This window comes from Excalfactoria chinensis, chromosome 24 (assembly GCF_039878825.1).
Source record: "Excalfactoria chinensis isolate bCotChi1 chromosome 24, bCotChi1.hap2, whole genome shotgun sequence".
NCBI lineage: Eukaryota > Metazoa > Chordata > Aves > Galliformes > Phasianidae > Excalfactoria > Excalfactoria chinensis.
Window position 1 is genome coordinate 2,347,754 of NC_092848.1, and position 14,621 is coordinate 2,362,374.

Sequence of the window (14,621 nt, forward strand, 5' to 3'; positions counted from 1 at the left end):
CTGCTTGGCACTGCTCGTGGAAGGTGAAACAAAGCAAAACACGTGGCCACAAAGCACACCTTTCCTGCAGCTCCCAGCAGCCTCTTTCTCACCAAGAAAGCTGAACTCACTGCACGAGAAATTAAGATGTGTGTATAATAAGTGTATATTAACACACCCAAACTGTCTCTCTGAATATCAGCTCTCGAGATTTAACAACATGTTAACGCTAAATTAATGTTTTATGGGCAAAAAGGAACCTTTCAGCAATTAGTGAATTGCTTGCTATGCTGAGAGCATTCAGACTTCAAGGAGGAGCAGACATTGAGGCCCCCCCCTCAAGAAAGAAAGAAGGGAGAGATCTATAAAGCTCGTGATTACAGGATGAAAGAAACTGAAAGCTAAAAGGAAAACACACAACACAGACGTGGCTGCTCCTTCATGCACTGACCCCCTGTGTCCAGCTCCTGTCCCAACCTGCACTGATATATGCAGTTATTCTCTCCCAGGTACAAGACTCTACACTTGCTTGCTAAACCTCATCAGGTTTCTTATCACTGCAATATGGAACTTATTACACCAAGTTCTGTACGCAGCTCTGGAACAATGGAATGTGAACAGAAGAGGAATTAATAATTTCATGTATCCTCAAGGGAAGGGTACTGGGTACTGCTTGTTGTGATGGGGGTCTGTCTGTCTGTCTGTCCTCTCCCACCAGAACTCCTACACACCTCCAGGTCCCCCAAACTTTCTGCTTCCCCAGCTTTCCTCCATGAGCAAGGAACCACAGAAAGAACCAGCAGGACACACAGCGTGCAGCACGAGAATGCCTCACAAGGAAGAGGGAAGCCAGCATCCATCTCTGCTCTTTCACTTGAGCAAAAACAAGGAACCTTTGATGCTATCACTGGAAGGAAATTCTGACCACACTGCCAACATGGTAACACTGAGATCAGAAACATCACTGGAAGGATGCAGTCAGTCCCTAGAAGAAAGCTGACGCACAGAACCATCCTCTGCTGAGCATGGAAAGGTAACGACCTTGAAATTAAGGAAATTTAATTCTGAATGGGGCTTTATCACTTCCCATAACCTGGTTTCCAATTCTAGATTAATGGTGCAGAGTCCATAAGGGATGCTGACGTTCTCTGTACGCAATGCCAGCCACTCTGAGAGAACTGATACTGGGGGACAGTTTGGAGTCTGATCACCTCCCTGTCTGCAGTGTTGAAAGTGCCTCCTGTGCTGCCCATAACAGTGAGAACTGCCATTTGTGTTGTCAATAACATCAGCAGCTGCCTCTATCAGAAAATGCTTGGGCATTCCAAAAACAAGCAGGCATTGAAACGGAATGGTTCTGCAGAACTCAAGTCTACCTCTACAAAATGAGGAGCTGGCACAAAATCTTCAGGCACTTCTACAGCTGGAATGAATGGAGCCCAATGAGCCCAGCACCAGAAAGGGGTTCCTCACCTAGAGCCATGAGCACTGCAGCTCAGAGCAGCCAGCAATCCTGCTGCCACTCAAGAAACAGCTCCTCATTGCAGTGCCCACCCCTAATTACAGGTGATGAGACACGAGTGTAGAGATGAAAGCACAGAGGGCTTCCGTTCTACTTAAGCAATTAAATTACAGTAAAAAAAACCCCAATGTGGTGAGTCCAATTCTCTTACCTTGGTATGTCTAGACAAGTTAAATCTCTAGGAAAGCGTGTCTTCCTCCATGCACCACAAGTCCTGAAAGAAAAGAAACAAGCAGAATTTAGCAGCATCTTCTCAACACTGTGCTGTGTGCACCAAAGTGAAGGATCTCAGCCCAGAATGAACTCACAGCTCTCAGAGCACCATCACCACAATCACAGCCTGTGTTCACACCTCTCCATCTCTGCGGAGACTCCAGACATTCTGGTCAACACTGCAGCAGTGCCACACGTGCCCCTCTGCTGGCAATGCCTATCTCTGTGCTTCTCCCTTCACGTGATGCTCCATAAAACCAAGAGCAGCGGGCAGCTGGGCAGTGAGATGGAGCCCTGTGCTGCCTGCAAAGCAATCCAGTGCAGCCCATCCTACCCGCACACTGAGCTTTTGCTGCTCCTATTGCTGCATTACAAATCTTCATGTGAATGCAGCAGCCACGAGGGAGCTGTCAATAAAAACCAAATGTCATCAAAGTGCTTTTCTTCTTTTAATGCCTTTAACCCTGTAATTATAAATTCCGCTGCATGGAAGCGCTGCATCACAACAAATATATCCAGAGAGCAACATAAAAACTGCAACAGGGAGAAGAATCAATGTTAGAACTATTGCAACTAGAAGGATGCCATGCACTCACCAAGATGTGCTACTGAAATGCACACAGCTGTTATTAATGCTGCAAAGCCAAGGAACCAACAAGCTTAGAGATACAAGCACTGGGCCTCAGCACATGCAGGGATGGGGACTCCAGCACCTCCCTGGGCAGCCCATCCCAAGCTTAAGAAGTTTGCTGCATTGAGATGAACACAATCCCTTGTATAAAGTGTTTAACATCATGACTGAGCAAAGCCCCAGCGGGGTGAAATGCAAGGCTGACTTTCTGCTCCTCCTAAAGCAAACAGAGCAATGCTTTCCCCATCATCTATGCAGACACTGCACTGGAGCAGGTAATACCTCAGTGGCACACAGCTAACTGAATTTGAAGCCTCTACAACAAACACTCCGGGTCACGTGGACCCAGAGAAATGACCAGCTCACACTTCTATCAACGCAGCATTAATGCAGACTTCCAACCCAGTGAGCACCTGCCTCCAACACCACTGAGCTGAGCAATGCTGCCCAACCAGCTCTGCTGGAAAGGAATGCTCTGTGAATGGGGATTTCCACCTTCACACCAGGTTCCTCGTCCTGTTTGGCCATCATCTGGCACACACCTGGAAACCAAAGGAGCTCGGTGGGCATTCTCAACTCAAGCATTACTTTGCATATACAAAGGTGTCGGAAACAAAGCACAGACTGACAGGAAATAGCCTCAATTCAAGCTCTAACTCAGTTTAACGTTTCTATGATTCTATGTGCTTCTTTTTGTCAGGTTTTTTAATGACAGGGGTCATCCAGCAAACCAAAGATCAGGAAAATGACAGTGACCCTCAAACCAGAGCAATGCAGGGATGACCCAACTGCATTGGGACCCACCCAGAAAATAAGCTATTTTCCATCCTGATAAACAGTCTTCTCAACTTCTGACTCTCTAATTGAAAGCAATTACATAATTAACTGCACTTGTACAGTTTGCTACACAGGAACAGATCCCACTGATATATCAAAAACTGCACAGGAGACCATACAACCAACACAGCACCTCGGTCCATATTCAGATCCCACCTGACTGATCTGCAGTTGCATTATGCTGGTATTCACTGTTCCACATTCTCAGCTGGCAGCAGCTCTTTTGCAATCATCCCTGCAAATAATGTGCATCCAGATGCCAAGAGAACCATCACAAGGATCAGAGAACGGCCCATGTTTACATGAGATGGTTCTGCTCACCTCTCCCACCTTCAAAAAGGATTGCATTTGCATCGTGCCATCTCACCAGCCCAGACTGTTGGTTTAATATGAACATTACAATGAGCTTCCATTTTATTTCCTGCTTAACAAAGAGTTCCAAGCTATCGATGGAGCAATCTTCCCAGCATCTTAATAACGCTGATCAAATGCACCACGATCTGTACTGGCAAAGCCCTTTGGGGGCCCAAACTGCCACTGCTTTGTTGTTACAATGAATACTGCTGCAAATCCTCACCTTTCTGATGCCTTCGGATGCTCATTAACATTACATGCTTAATAACATTAAACACAACCTATCTGGTCTTTCTCTACACAGGTCACTATTTATTAACTACTTGTTTTCAGTGCAGTACTTACAACATGCATGTCAATGCCAGCACCCATTACAGGGTTCGTTCAGCACACACCAAGGCAAATATTTTCCTTCCAGAGTCATTCAAGGCCAGAAGTAATGCAATTATCTAACGTTTTAATAGATGCCAGCTGATAACCGGAAGAGCAAACCCGACAGCCCAGAGAGCACAACAAGGGGGGGAGGATGTGCCCTTCCTCATAGGGGAGATGTTCATCATCTCTGTGGCCCTCCTCCTTGATCCTTGTCTTTTCAGTACTGGGGAGCCCAGAACTGGACACAGTACACTCAATGTGGCCTCATTAGGGCAGAGCAAAGGGGGAGGATCACCTCTCTCAACCTGGCTACACTCTTTTGAATGCACCCCAGGATCCCATCAGCCTTCTTGGCCACCAGGGCACAGTGATGACTGCAGCCAACCTGTCATCCACCAGGATGCCCATTGCTCCTCTCAGCCCCTACCACCACACACTGAAGATTTCACCCCCCACCACCATGCACTGAAGACCTCCCCTCCTTGCCCTCCATAGCATTCACACTCTGGGTAGAACTGGCCTTCAAGATAGGAAAGGAAGGCACAAAAACCACAGGGGCAAAGCACTCAGAGCATCCCAGCCCCAGAGCAGTGTGCACATGGATAAGTGCTTGAAGGAAAGGGCACATTTTACACATCAAAGACAAAAGGTAAGTGGTATTTAGAATAGGCCTGACTACTTAAGCAATGTGTTTAAAGTAAAAGCAGCTGTAAACAGACCTGTTGTGTGAGCACACTTGAAATTACAGTGTACAGATAGAACGCTGAGTGCTGCACTGTGCCCAGAGCTGCTCCATCCCAGCTCAGAATTCAGCTGGTTCTGATTTCATCACGCAGTGGGCAGTACAGGTAGGTATGGAGATGTATGGGGATGGGTACGCAAGGTGCAAACCCAGTGAGATCTGACTGGGAGAACTGGCTGCCCTGAAGCCAGCTGTTATGGGTCCATATTGATGGATGGCCAGAAGATGGACTGCAGCACTCGAAACAACTACAGAGATGGCAATGGAGCAAGCAGCACTTCCCAAACCCACTGTTTACTTATTTCTAATGGAGCTCTTGAAATCCATCCCTATCCAAATGGAGCCCAAAGTTAGGAACCATGCAAACACCTTGGGCAATTCACACCAACGGCCCAAAGACTGTGAGAACAAAGGGTGTTTATCAAGTATATCCTATCCTGCGGCTCAGACAGTCACCATCTGCCTGCTGACAATAGTGAGCATCCTCTTCACTCACCCCATCTGCAAAACACAACACGTAGAAGGAAACTGCTCCCTCCCGGGATCCATCCCCATGTTCAGCTTTGGTGCAAAGAGCAGCTCATCCCCATCCCACTGCTCCGCTGTGACACCACCGCCTCCATCCACCTTTCTTTCACTCTGGAACAATGTCCAGAAATAAACAAAGGTCTGTTTCCTCAGGCAGAGGAAATTTCCTACAGAAACACATCTATGGCATTGAGACATGCTACAGAAAGCACAGCATCATCTGCTGCTGCGCTGCCAGCCGCACCAGGAGGCCTTTCTTCCCTAATGAGATTGAGTTGGAAGGAGAAAAAATGATTTAACAATCAGCGTTGTGCTTCGATTGGATTATCTTCCATCTGAGGATATCACATTTTCCAAAGTTTGCTGCTTTTTAAGCAAAACAATGCAAACAATAGCACGGAAACCACTTATGAGCATTCTCACCTAGAGACAGTGAAGATGACAGCACAGCTGGCCCAAAGAGGCAGCATTCTCTGTGCTGGGACAGTACATTCTCTGTGCTCCAGGCACAGTGGTGATGCACTGGAACAGGTTGCCCAAGGAGGCTGTGGATGCCCCATCCCTGCAGGCATTCAAGGCCAGGCTGGATGTGGCTCTGGGCAGCCTGGGTTGCTGGTTGGCAACCCTGCACACAGCAGGGGGTTGGAACTGGATGAGCACTGTGGTCCTTTTCAACCCAGGCCATTCTATGAGTCTACGATTTCCTCAGCTGTTCCCTTCTGGAGATGTTCATGCAGAGCAGGGATGGGAAAAAGGAACAGTACAACAGCACCAGCACTGATATTCACACTGCTCTTTCAGTTCCAAGCTGAGAGCCCTCCTGCTAAAAGCTTATTCCATCCTTGAGTGACCTGTTGAATGCTAATCCCCTTCCAGACATCATCCAGGCACAAACCCTTGTCCTATCACTGGCCACCCTCACCAACAGCCATTCCCCCTCCTGTTTATACACTCCTTTCCAGTACTGGAAGTCCACAGCGAGGTCTCCCCCAGCCTTCCCTTGTCCAAACTAAACAAGCCCAATTCCTTCAACCTTTCCTCCTAGGAGAGGTGCTCCAGCCCTCTGACCATCTTAGTGGCCCAGATGATGCCCTCAGCCATCCCCATGGACACCAGCAGTGAGAGGAACTGTGTTTGGAGCACTGTTAGAGGACCAATGCAACACACTGAGCTCTCAAACACAGATCTCTCTTCATGCCACGTTTATCCATTCTTTAGATTCAGGCAGATTGCTTGTTTCAGAGACATTACTGCCACAAAACATAACAAATTCTCCCCATTTTCTGGCTTCAGAGGTGCAATGAAACATCGCCGCTTTCTCCTTCCATCGTGTAACCATCTGCAAGAGACCATCTCCATCCGTCTGCAGCTGAAGTTTGTCATCACACCAGTGCATGAATCCAACCCAAACCCCAAAGCACACATTCTAATGCTGTATGTAAGATGCTGGTGCTGCAGTTCATCTGAAGCAAACAGAGCACAGACTGGAGGAGCTGGGAGCTCCCACGTGGTCAATCTCAGGCCTTGCAAGTCGGATGCACAGCACTGCAGGGATGTAACAACAGCCAGACGGGAAGGGAGGGCGGAGGGAGGAAGAGCACAAATAAAGGAAGGAAAACCAACCTGATGTTTCTATAATGAGTAATATGCAAAAGCTCGCATCTGGGAGCTACACCAGAGGTAAACACAATGAAAACAACAGCACACACTTGAAATAACACCAGGCTCTGCTGTAGCTTCCTTACAGCATCCCCAGAATAGCTCCAACTCTTTTGGCCTCGAGTTCTCTGCCTAAACGTTTAGCAAAAGCCTGCAGCCTGGCAGAGCCATCTCCTCATCAGGGAACAGCAAATACACAGAGAGCCACAAACATAAAACAACGTGAACCCTGGAGACCTCTCTCCTATACCTAAAAGGAACGAGAAGCATTGAGGCTTTCCATCAAACGAGATGCATCAGGCATGCAAGCAAAGCCATGCATCGTTCAATTGGTTTCTTATTCAGAAGCATTAAAGTATGAATAGTTTCAATTTGGTTTCATTTTTTTCTGCACATATTCTGGTCTACATCCTGGCCTACATTCTGTCTCTGTTCTGCTTTACACTCTAGCCTATATTTTGTCCTATGTTCTGATTTACATGCTGCTCCATATTTTGTCTACATTCTCCCCTACATTCAGGTCTCCATTCTGGTCTATGTTCTACATTCTGGTCTATGCTCTGCTCTACATTCTGGTCTACGTTCTATGTTCTGATCTATGTTCTATGTCTACACTCTGTCTGTGTTCTGCTCTATATTTTGTCTACATTCTGTCCCACGTTCTATCCTACATTCTATGTTATGGTCTACACTATGTTCTGGTCTATACTCTCTCCATGCTCTATGTTCTGGTCTATGTTCCGTCTATGCTCTCTCTATGCTCTATGTTCTGGTCTATACTCTCTCCATGCTCTATGTTCTAGTCTATGTTCTGTCTATGCTCTCTCTATGCTCTATGTTCTGGTCTATGTTCCGTCTATGCTCTCTCTATGCTCTACATTCTGGTCTATGCTCTCTCTATGCTCTATGTTCTAGTCTATGCTCTCTCTATGTTCTGGTCTATGCTCTCTCTGTGTTCCGGTCTATGTCCTGGCCTACTTCCCCTAGCATGAATATTTCACACAGAACAACTCTGACACCAGGAAAAAAAACCACAGCAGAATGCAAACAGCATTTTCTGTTTGTTTGTTTGCTTGCTTTACATCAGAAAGCACGGACACGCAGCTCTTCCTATCTGGCTTCCAGCTGTGTGTTAACAGTGTGTCCCAGAGCATCTCCGAAGCACAGACAGAGCCTCTGTACCAGATTAGCTCCTCTGAACCCAGCCTGGGTTCGGTTCCCATACAGAAAGCAATGCTATCTGTGCCAGCAACATCCATGCCAATCTCACTGTTCTTCCTCCCAAAAATACACAGGCCAGACGTGCCCAAGACTTTTAGATACATGGGCACATTCCTAGGAGCTCATTCTTTACCCTCACCCAAAGCTATCCAGCCACACACCTGAGTTTCAGAGCCAGACTACACGTCCCTACAGACACATCAGTTAAGTCAGGCTCCAGAATTCATTCTCAGTGCTTGTTTATGAAATATGGGATATTTTGCCAATATTAAGCATTAATAGATGGTTAATACATTCATTTTTAGAGAGAACTCAACAGCCACCATGCAAAGCCCAGGTGACGCCAATATTACTGCTTCCTATGGGAGAGATGAGTGAGAAGTGCAAATCTCTGCTAAAAGCTCCTCCTTCCATGTACTGCTCAGACACAGCAATCAGTGCACCCCATGCAGGGCCTTATCTCATCTCCTGACAGCAAAAACATTTGTCTGCAAGGAAAAATGCAGCACGAGAGTCTGAAGTTAATCACAAGTGCTTTGTGTCACGTGAAATTTTAGTTACAAGCAAGATAGAACACACAGCACACTGATCGATCAGATAAGAGCCAGTCTCACAGCGCCTTCTGCTTGCATGAATGCTGCAACTCCTGGCAAAGCATCCTCCTGAGCTTACTGCTTCAATAAGCACACCTACCCCGGTGTATCCTTCTTCCTTAAACTGTGCTTCTTCATCTATAGGGGGGTAAGCAGATGAAACAAGCCCATGTATGTGCTTTCTAAAGTACACTCATTACTTCACTTTGAAACCCATGCATGCATTCAGCCCAGGTGCTGAGCTCCTCTGCAGCAGATCAGAACCATAGCAGCACAGCACGGTGGGGCTCAGAAACGTCATTACTGCCTACGTTTATCATGCAGCCTCACAGATGACTACAGGAGACAGAAGGTGTAAAAGAATCAGAGAACCACAGAATGGCTCAGGTTGGAAATGACCCTCAAGATCATCCAGTCCAACCACAACCCAACTGTGCAGCCCCAACTCTAACAGCCCTCTACTAAACCACGTCTCTGAGCAGCATATCCAGATGGTTTGTAAACACACGCAGGGATGGGGACTCCACCACCTCCCTGGGCAGCCCATCCCAGTGCTTAACAACCCCTTCTGTTAAGAAGTTTGTCCTGATATCCAACCTAAACTTCTCCTGGTGCAACTTGAGGCCATTTCCCCTCATCCTGTCACCAGTGAGAAGAGACCAACCCAACCTCACTGCAATCACTTATCGGGTATTGGAAGAGAGCAATCAGGTCCCCCCTTAGCCTCCTCTTAACCTGGACCAAACAGCCCCAGTTCCTTCAGTCACTAAGAAGTCCACAGAGCAATAAGAAGAGCCAGATGCAAAGCTTATCTGCATTGCAAGGACCCCGTGGTTACAGCTGTGCCAGGGAAATGGGCAGCAGCCAAGGCCCCAGCAGACAGGCTGTGTGCTGACAGAAGCACTGCTAACTCAGCCCCCCCCAAAGAGCTGCAGAAGGAACAACAAAGGAGCTCTTTGAGAGCCTATCTGCCCGAGCACAGCTCTGATACATTCAGGGTCTGAGAGCACAGCACAGCCCTGAGAAAAGGCCAGGACTATGGAGAAGTGTCCCAGCTAGGAGAGATACACAGACAGGAATAGGAGTCAGTACATTCTTTGCATGTAAGCACAACCCACACCTTGCCTTCTCTGCAGCCGTGCTCCACCCACCCTCTGCTCCATGCAGAGTTCACCTTCCCACTGAACGCATTGATCTGAAACCTCCAATCCACCCCAAATTTCCCATGCTCGGTGTTGAGTGCATCATGCAGACACAGAACTGCCATTCACAGCGGGTCGTCTGCCTCGGTTTCATTGCCTTTGGTGCTGCTCTGCTTTCTTCTTGCACCTTCCACAGAGCTTTGCATGTTCTCAACTCCGCCGTTCCCGTTTTCAGATCATTTATTTTGCATACAGGAGACTTAATTACCTCTTTTCTTCTAATAAATAAGCAAAGCCAACTCAAAGGAAGCCTTTCCCTGCACCGCAATGGATTCCTTTAGATGAGCTCACATCCAAGCATTCTATCCCACACTGGAAGATGTCTCAGACGCATCAGCTGTTCAGCTCAGAAATGTCAGCTCAGCACTTCTACACCTCCCCGTGCAGATGGCATCTCCCAAAACAAACAACGACAACAACGAGCTGTGAGAGCCCTTATCTACATCCATCTTTGACTCCAATTCATCCATACGTGGTATTTTTCCACTCCCCTGAGATGGGCATCGATACTGATTGCTCAGGGATGCTCCCTGGGCTCAGCATCCAGTAAATCAGCTCCCATTACTGGTACATGGGTGAGATACGTCTCAGCTACATGTCTTGCAGACACAGCCTTCTCCCTTTTAAATTACAGAAGCAATGCTTGCCCGTGCACAGCTTTCCCACTAAACTGAGATAATCCATCTGTTGCATTCGTTACCACGCTTTGGTGACGCAGCTCACAGCCACACAGTGGTGCCACGGCTCAGCTCCATGGAGGCTCTGCACAGAGGTAACCACAGTCCTTTGCTGTGCTATGTGAACAAGAACGGCCTGGGTTGCAAAGGCCCACAGTGCTCATCCAGTTCCAACCCCCTGCTATGGGCAGGGTCACCAACCAGCAGCCCAGGCTGCCCAGAGCCACATCCAGCCTGGCCTTGAATGCCTGCAGGGATGGGGCATCCACAGCCTCCTTGGGCAACCTGTTCCAAAGGTTATTTGCATCCATATACAAATATCCAAGGATATACTGTATATCTACAACACAGCTTATGTGCAGAAAATGCCCGGAAAGGATCATCTTTAAGGCCTGGGTTGTCATGGTATTCCTTTTTGTTATTCTCTAAATGCCTCTATTTGAAGAGTAATGGTCATCATCTTCCACTGCTGTCAGTGAAGCTGGATCAATGGCAACTCTTGGTCAGGATCCAACATGATGGAGGGAAAGGGGGACCACAGAGATGTGCCACGTTATCTTCACCTACTGTTGTTATTTTAACTCCACGCTTAAAAATCATTATTAAAAGAACTATTAGTTCCAACTCTTCCCACCTGTCTACGAGGAGACATCTCCTGTCTGGGCTCTCTTTAATTAAAACTTAGTGACTGATAGTCAGTTCTAACCGATAAGTGCATTCTCCCCATTGATCACTGATTGTATAAGCATTTATAGGAGACCTGGTGCCCTGCTCAAGGATGTGAGATTTACACCCTTCCAACCAACCAGACTAAGCACTGGGTACCTTCCCACCTCGCACCCCATGACCCAAGGGGAGCAGCAAAGCCCTGCTAAGGGCTGGTTGTGCCAAAGGACAACACTACATCCTCCAGTTCCCACCAGGCAAAGTCAATGGGAGCCACTCCATCATTCACACCCTTACAAGAACCCCATCCACAGCCCCACATGGGCTCACATACCCCACATACCACTGCACTGAGGGCAGTGGTTCCTCACATGCTCACTAAACACGGCCAAGCCAAGACCCCAGCTGAGTGCCCACCGCTGAAAATACTTTGCAAAAAATAAACACTTGCATCGCTTTTCCCTTTGGAAACGTATTAATTTAGAAGTGCGCCATTTGGCTTGTGATCACAACTTGTAACTGGCAACAACTCCCACTTGCCATTACTTTTTGGGATGACTGCTGCCCACACGGTGACAGATGGTAACACTCCACCTCTGCTGAGGAGGTGTAGGAGCACTGCCTGCTGTCAGCGAGGCATGAAAAGAAAGCCAGAGACAGATAACATTACCAGCCTGAAGGGAACGCAGGTGGGCACACGCAGCTCCGTTATGGCCTGAGCCTTCAGAACAATCTTCCTTCAGTGCTTGCTGCACCAAATCCCAGCTCCCAAAGGCAGAGGGGCAGCCAATGCCCCAACACACAACCACCCATGGGTTGTGCTGGTGGAAGGTCCCAGCAGCTCCAGTAAATGTGAGCAACAGTGGGATGTGAGCTGGGGGCCTCGGACCGAACCTTCCACAGATAATTAAACAAGAAAGAGTGATCTGAGCCATAACATCTCTCTGGAAGAGGAAGCTGCCACTCTCTGACCACCATCTCCCCTTTGCAGATGTGCTCCTGGAGCCCCACATGCTACCAAAGGAGCATATGGGAAAGGTCCATCCTTCTGCCCAATGTCCTGCACTGGGAGCATCACACTGCCATCCCCCCCACGGCCACAAGCATATATTTCCCAGGTGACATCCTCAGTATTAAGAACCTCTGTGCTCTCACCACTCAGCTCCTGGATCTCTTCTGATCGCTATCTGGAACATCACGAGCATGCAGCTGTCAGAAATAGCATCTCAATGCAGAACCCACAGGAGAGAACAGGAGCTGGGGACAAGGGAAACGTGCTCCAGAGGAGGTGCATAAGGGCAAACACAAGGGCAGATGTTTCCTTTGCTGCACACTGCATGGGGATGCAGCTTTGAGCCAGCCACCACTGCAAAAAGCATGTGAACCCTTTATATAACCTGCAGCTGAGTGCTGACAGACGGCCAGGAAGACCCCAACTCACATCTGCTTCTCCCTGCAGCCACCTCTCAGCTTTCCCCACTCCCATATGAAATAGATGATCAAACTCAGAGGGAAGCAGCCCAGGCGTAACAAGTCAGAACACAAACAGGGCTCACCCAGACATCAACCAACCACTCCAGCACCATCGAGCCCCTCCAGCTTCACACTCTATGATCCAAGGACAGAAAACCCACCCTGTGGGGAGCCCTGCTTTACCAGCCCGTCCTGGACATACAATCACAGGATCACAGAATTGCTCAGGTTGCAAAAGACCTTAAAGATCATCCAGCCCAACTGCAACCCAACCATACTACCCTAACAACCCTCCAATAAACCATGTCCCTGAGCAACACAAAGGGAGGAATAAAGCAAGCAAATAGGAAGGTCCTCTGCTGCACAGACACGGATCAGCCACCTCTTCTCCCACCTCAGTAATTACTAACACACTCCCAATGTGACTGCTATTGCAAACAAGAGCTCACCTGCCCAGCAGACTTTCTTCCATCAATGTAACCCTTCCAGCTCCGTGCTACAGAACGGCCATCACTGCAGTCCAACCACAATGAGTAACTTCAGCTGATGTGAATATGAGTTGGGCAACAGAACGTTCAGCAGCATGGGTGAGAGGCTCTGAGAACAAATGGCAGCTTCCATACCTTGAGCCTGGAGGAAGGCAGGCACACCACTGCCCCTCTGAGCTGCAGATAAGGGAAGACACACATCTGCTGTTTGCACACCCGTGTGTGTCAGCCCAGGAACAAGCAGAGCTCTGCGCTTGCTCTGCCTGGCTGCGGGTCAAGAGAGCTCATCAGATGACTCTTTGGTAACTCACGTGGACTAGAGCAGCGTGAATGGTAGTGGTTGTGGGGCAGAAAGAGGGTTATTCACACACACAAGGATCTGAAGGCTGGGACGTGCACCAAGCGCTCCATTTGTGTTAACCACAAGCCAACCCCATTGCTGCAACAACTCCACGCCACGGCTCTGATAGACCTCTCATAAGGGAGAAATAAAGCAGCTCCTTCCTTCCATGGAGCCTCTATCCACCTCCGGGATACCCTGCAGTCACATCATGCTCCATGTGCAGACACATGGATAACAAACATGGGCAATGTCAGCACATGTGATTTGTGGCTCTCCATGCACAGACACACCAAACCGACTTCTCCGTGTGTTTTTAAGCAACGATTCCTGCAGCAGACAGGCAGCGTGGCATGAAAACAAACCTGAGTCAAACATGAAAGCAGCACTCTATAATTACTGATGCTTTTTGAAAGAGAAGCTTTCAAGGTGGAGTTTCTCACACCGCAGCAGTATAAATAAATCATTCGACGCCTATCAGGAAGACAAGCAGTGAGTGCTGCCCAAAAGAACACAGGAGATTTCCTTCCTGATGATGCGGAGCACTGCAGCTCCTGTAGCAGAGCCACAGCACTGACACTATGGATCCCCCCCATAGGAGGCCAAGGCAGGTTGCCCCCAGCCTGCCCACCTACCCCACACTGCAGCCCTCTGCTCTGTGCAGAGCTGGGCAGTGCCACAAACACATCTGGGGGCTCCATCCACATTCCCAGCTCCTCTTGCTGCAGGCACACACACCAAGCTGCTTCCCCCTCTAATGAACGCAAGGCCTGCATTCAAACTTCTTAAGTGAACGTAAACCAAACTGCTGTATTCCACGTCTTTAAAACAATGGGACTAGAATAATTCATAGGAGAATGACTAGAATTTGGTTTTTGGAAGCTCAAAGTCCAGTTAGCAAATATCTGCAGACTCCGTGGGCTCTGAACACGGGCTTCTGTGCAGTGCATACAGCAGGAATGCTCCTCACCTCAGAGCTGAAGGGAACACGTGTGTTTGGGGGATGACAATAAGGCAAGGAGGAATGGTTTTAAACTGAGATAGGGGAGGTTTAGGTTGGATATTAGGAGGAAGTTTTTCACCCAGAGGGTGGTGATGCACTGGAACAGGCTGCCCAAGGA

General features: G+C 48.3%; 1 protein-coding gene across 10 annotated transcripts in view; it reads right to left on the reverse strand.

The window, feature by feature from the left end:
* The window catches only part of TANC2 (tetratricopeptide repeat, ankyrin repeat and coiled-coil containing 2), a 136,131-nt gene that overhangs the window by 96,970 nt on the left and 24,540 nt on the right, over positions 1–14,621 (reverse strand). For all 10 annotated transcript variants that reach the window (XM_072356816.1, XM_072356814.1, XM_072356812.1 and 7 more), the window contains one exon: positions 1,653–1,715. The gene's annotated coding sequence lies outside the window, so the exon portion shown is untranslated. The remainder of the gene's footprint in view (positions 1–1,652; positions 1,716–14,621) is intronic.